At 33.3% G+C, this 5,857-nt stretch overlaps 1 pseudogene; it reads left to right on the top strand.

Moving 5' to 3' along the window:
- LOC106473769 overlaps positions 1-5,857 on the top strand; it is a 77,578-nt pseudogene that overhangs the window by 25,783 nt on the left and 45,938 nt on the right.

Below are 5,857 nucleotides of genomic sequence, written 5' to 3'. Positions count from 1 at the left end.
CTAGTCATCACCGCCAACTTGGGCTACTCTTTTACCAACGAATAGTGAGATTGACCTTCACATTATAATGCACCCACAGCTGAAAAGACGAGCATGTTTGGTGGGACGAGGATTCGAACCCGCGACCCCAAAATTACATGCCAGGCCTATTTAAAAGGAGAGAAACTAATAAGTAACGAGTAAAGATGTTTCAGGACTACATTATAAGAGAATAAACTTTCAATGGAAACTGGATACTTATCCATCCAAATGATAGTTATGCGATATACATAATATTTTTCATAACATGACTCATTCTTAAAGATTTTTTTTAAATTCTAGGTTTAAAAAAGTAAAATCATGTACTGCGTTTTATTAGCCTGAAATGTTTGCTAGATTCTGCTAATATATTTTTAATATTTTTCAAATTTAAAACCAATGATTTGATCAAACCAAATATATTAATATGAGAAGTCCTCTCTATTCATATCTTACATGTGTTTTTATGACCAAACCTGAGAATCAAGTACTAACTGATGACTTATTTTATCCTAAGTTTTAGGTTAGATAAGTATATAATAATCTGGCTCTTCACTATTATTTTTGTGCCCGGCATGCCCAGGTGGTTAGGGTACTTGACTCGTAATCTGAGGGTCGCGGGTTTGAACATGCTCGCCCTTTCAGCCGTGGGGGCGTTATAATGTGACGGTCAATCCCACTATTCGTTGGTAAAAGAATAGCCCAAAAGTTGGCGGTGGGTGGTGATGACTAGCTGCCTTCCCTCTAGTCTTACACTGCTAAATTAGAGACGGTTAGCACAGATAGCCCTCGTGTAGCTTTGCGCGGTATTCAAAAAACAACAAAAGACGAAATATTCTCGAAAAATGGGTCCGTCTACAATAAAATCCTAAAATTATAGATTTATGTAGGTTTCAACTATTATTTTTACTTTTGAGTTTTAATTGAACAGAGGTTTTCCTCGCTTTAATTTCCAATCTTTTCATTACAGTTAGCAAGAAACATTACTAAAACAGAATAATTGAATTATGAAAAGTTGCTATTATTAGAAATAACACTACTTTTAGCGTGAGAGTTATCGCAAGTCATACTAAAGTTACATCAAATGAAACTCAGTCACGAAACAAAGTAGGCTTAGGAATTATATCACGTCATGTTTAATTGCATATATTATTTTATAATAAAGCTCTTGAAGAATGCCTTTTATGCATTATATGCTTAAACTTTTGTCTTTGTTCATTAGACTACTATCACTTAGTATAAACAACACCCACGTATTATTGAGTACCTGTTCCCCAGGTGTGACCTCTTTACCGGTAATATTTACTTTTTAGCTGTTGTTCGTCATGCGACTGACATTTTACATATAAATATCGTTTTCTCTTTTCTCTTATTTTTTTTCTGTATCGTGATGATGTCAAACTTATATAGGTAAAGTATCGTCGTTTTAAAATATGCATTTTTCTCCTCTAGATTTTAGGATGCTAAAGGTATGTCAGACAACAGAACTCTGAACAGAGGAAAAGAACACAATTTTTAGAAGAAAAAAAATTGGTTCTTACAGTAACGGATAAAGTAATACTTACTACAATAAAAAAATATATAGACTTAGATCACAGTAAATATTAGTGCTTAGACCAAAGAAAGTAAGCCAGTACATAACCCAAAGAAGAGTGTGAGGGTTAAACCGATAAAAATATTAGTACATAGAGCGTAGAATGTAAAATAATATAATAATTCCTAGAGCTTCCAGAGTAAATATAGAAAAATACAAATGAACAGAGGTAATAAGAGGTTAATGTACAAAATAAAACTAAAATTAAAACTTGGAGTAGTATTAAACTAGAAGTAAATCCCATTCGTTTGCTGTTGTTTTTATTTGTGGCAAAGCTACTAAGGTTACATAACGCCAAAGGGAATGCAGCCAGTCAACAGCATCTTAACACCCACTAGCCATGCTAAATAATTGACTGTAACTCTTATAACGCATCCACATCTTAAAAGTTGGGAAATATCTTGTAATATCGCACCGTTTCTAACCCAGTTTCCCAACTTTGAAATCAAGTGCTCTACCACAGGGCCAACCCACGTCCTCACATTGTTTTAATGGTGCTAATGAAATTAGTTCTGATATTTTTTTATGTACATTAGAGATGGAGATTTAGAACACAAAAATATATTTCTGAAATAAAAGAGGAGGCGATTGCACTGTACGATCTGATCTTGGTTCTTCCAGATTCCACCCAAGGGCCGCATGAGCGACGGTTGCTCAATCAACTTCTTAACAACTACAATGCCATGGAACGGCCTGTGGCTAACGAGTCTGATCCTCTAATTCTGAGTTTCGGACTTACGTTCCAGCAGCTTATTGATGTGGTAAGATTTCTTTAAGTTTCTGTTCAATTAAAGTAAATAAATATATATATTGTGTTATCTGAACTGATCAGAAGATAAAGAATCCACTTAGATGTTTGAAACAGTAAAGAAAACGTTTGAATTACTTTTGTTTGAGAGAATAATGAGCTTGGTGAGATATACAAAAGAACAAAAATGAAAATGTTTCAATCTTTTCTTTATGGAACAGTTATTGAACTATTTAATGTTTTATTGGTTTGAGAAACATAAGTCTATTTGTAACGTTTTGTGTTACAATACATAAGCAAACAGCGGAGCATTTATTCTGAATTAGAAGTTAGGGTTAAAAATTAAATTTAAATTCAAGATGTACAAGTGTATCGTCTCAACTTAGAAGAAAATCGAAACAAAAAATTTATGTTCAGATTTTTTAAGTGTTTAGAATCTCGCAATAAAACGGAAACTATAAGAAATTTACAATGGATAGCAAAACATCGCCGGCAGGTACACGCCCACATTTATATAATTATGCATATATAAAACAAATTTACTTTCTATATTCCTACGTCACCTGTACTGGTTGCGTGATCACAGCTTCTCTTGTACATTCTCAAAAATGCATGGATACGTCAGTCAGTGTTCTTTAGCTACTTGTCATTGATCTTCTTGCATGATTCATTACAAAGACACTATTTTGAGACAAAAAACAAACAAAGAAACGGAAATACAATTCCTTAAAGATTACCACTTGTGTTTGCGCGCACATCACATAAATTATCTCTAGCTGTCTTATTTTGACAGAAAGGATCCGATATAACCAAACAACGTATTCAGTATGCGCACAGAGTCCTCTGTATTAAAGATATAGCGAACTATCTGTATTCGTATTACGTTTGTACTAGATACGCACAACACACTAGTGTAAGCATCCGCAATACTAAGTTAGGGATAAAGTTTTATGAATAGAATGAACCTAGAAGAAAGATCCGATCGTTAGAATTTGAAATAACTTTTCGATAATGACAAACCTAACGATCTTCACACCAGACCAAATTTATTTTATAATATCTTCCGAAACGATACTCTAAGTTTCAAGTTAACTTATTTATCCAAGAAACTATTTAAATAGTTTTAATGGTCCTATCGTGAGTTCAATCATCGAGCCCAGCTAGACACTCTTCGTATCTCCAGAATTCATATTTATTCCTGCATATATGATTTCTAATACTTATGAATAAATAAAGCAAAACAGAAAGTCAGAATAAGACCTCAGATAAATTTCATATATAATTTTTGACTAAACATGCCGCTTGGTCTCTGATAATTCTTGAAAAGTTTCAATAAAGTCACATTTGCCTTCTTTGGGTTGTGAGTGTACCATCTGAAAAAGTCAACACAAGTTCGTCGAAAAGTTTTTGCGAATCTTGTTAGGAATTTCACAAACATAAGTAACCAGGATTATACATTATACAAAATCATAAACCTAGGCAACCAGGATTAGGAGTCATGTACATTCACAAATCTAGATAAGAAGAATTAAGAGTTATAGACATTCATAAATCTAGACGAGCGGGATTAAGTTACGTATATTCACAAATCTAGATAAGCAGGATTAAGAGTTATATATATTCACAAATCTAGATAAGCGGGATTAAGAGTTATATATATATTCACAAATCTAAACGAGCAGGATTAGGTTATATATATTCACAAATCTAGATGAGCAGGATTAAGAAGTATATATATTCACAAATCTAGATGAGCAGGATTAAGAATTATACACACACACCTAAAACCTAGATACCAGCATTAAAAGTATATCATAATACTCACGAGTGAAAGTAAAAAAATGAGTGCTTGAATACGTCAAACACACTATATATTCTATATTTAGTGCCGACGAGGCCTTTCGCTCAATACTAGGGTTCATCAAGCCTGCTGGATAAAACAGACATAGCAATGATCGAGACGCTATTTATATCATTAATTACTTCGACAATAACTGTTTTAGTGTTAACTAGATGCAGTAAATTTGTATGACCAGAATTATACGTACAAACCTATATAACCAGGTCCAAGACGTATACCATTCACGAAACGTAGATGACTAAGATTTCGAACAATTTACATCAACAAAAACATTTATGACCAGAGTTAAGACTATGGATTTTCACAAACCTATATAACCACGATTAAGATATTTACACTCACAAACCTAAATAGTCAGGAGTAAGAATTATTCATGTTCATTTAACGTAGTAGATAATTGTAATTAAGTGACATATGCATTCAACCAACCTACATAACCACGATTAAGATATTTACACTCACAAACCTAAATAGTCAGGAGTAAGAATTATTCATGTTCATTTAACGTAGTAGATAATTATAATTAAGTGACATATGCATTCAACCAACCTACATAACAAGTTATATATTTTCACAAAACAGCCCCCCAGCGGCACAGCGGTATGTCTACAGAAGTACAATGCTAGAAACCGGGTTTCGATAATCGTGATGGGCAGAGCACAAATAACCCATTGTGTAGCTTTGTACTTAACTACAAACAAACAATTCACAAAACTGAAATAATCAGGATTAAGTGTTACATACCTTCAGTAATTCTAAAATAACTGGGATTAATGTGTTACATACCTTCATAAAACCTAAATGCTCGGGGTTAAGTGTTATACACGCTCATTAAACCTAAATAACCAGTATTATGAATCACACAAAACTTAAGTAACTGTGATAATCAGTTATACCTTAGATAACTATAATCAAGAGCTCTACTCATTCAGAAACCTATATAACCTGTGTAACAGCTATGCATATTGATAAATAGATAACAAGTACTAACAGCTATATCGTCCGACAAAGCTCAAGACATTGTGTCAGAAAGATTAGCAAGACTTCACAACGTAAAAAAACAACAACAGGATGGTGTGTTGTATGACGTTCACTTCTGCTTATGTGATGTCTTTGTAAGTGTAGACGCTAATAATATACGGTTTTTATATGAGATAATTTTGAGTGGCTAAATAGTAGTATGAAATGAAAACGAACTCAAAACAAGAAAATAAAATTGATAGACATTAATAATAGTTATTTTATATGAGACAAAAAAACATTTTGGTTTAACTAGGTGTGCGTGTGTGTGTGTGTGTTACTTTATGGAAATTAGAAGTAACTCTTTCTGAGAGAAAACTGAAATTTTGACTGAAGGAAATGAGAAATTGATAAATACTCGGAGTGGTGTATAAAACAACAAGCAAACAACTGCACATGTAAACCACGAAAATCGTTTCACGTAGTTCCGTTGATGTCAGCATATGCACCGAAATATATATAGGTCTTTGAAATGGTTTTCTTTATGAAAATCTTCGTATAAAACTTACTTTATTTAACTTACTTTACGTACTATCACTCAGAAAACCAAATAGGCCCGGCACGGCCAAATGGTTAGGGCGCTCGACTCCCAATCTGCGGGTCGAAGATTCGAATC

This window comes from Limulus polyphemus, unplaced genomic scaffold (assembly GCF_000517525.1).
Source record: "Limulus polyphemus unplaced genomic scaffold, Limulus_polyphemus-2.1.2 Scaffold134, whole genome shotgun sequence".
Classification (NCBI taxonomy): Eukaryota; Metazoa; Arthropoda; class Merostomata; order Xiphosura; family Limulidae; genus Limulus; species Limulus polyphemus.
The sequence above is the reverse complement of the archived record's forward strand: the minus strand, read 5'-3'. Positions and strand labels throughout refer to the sequence as shown.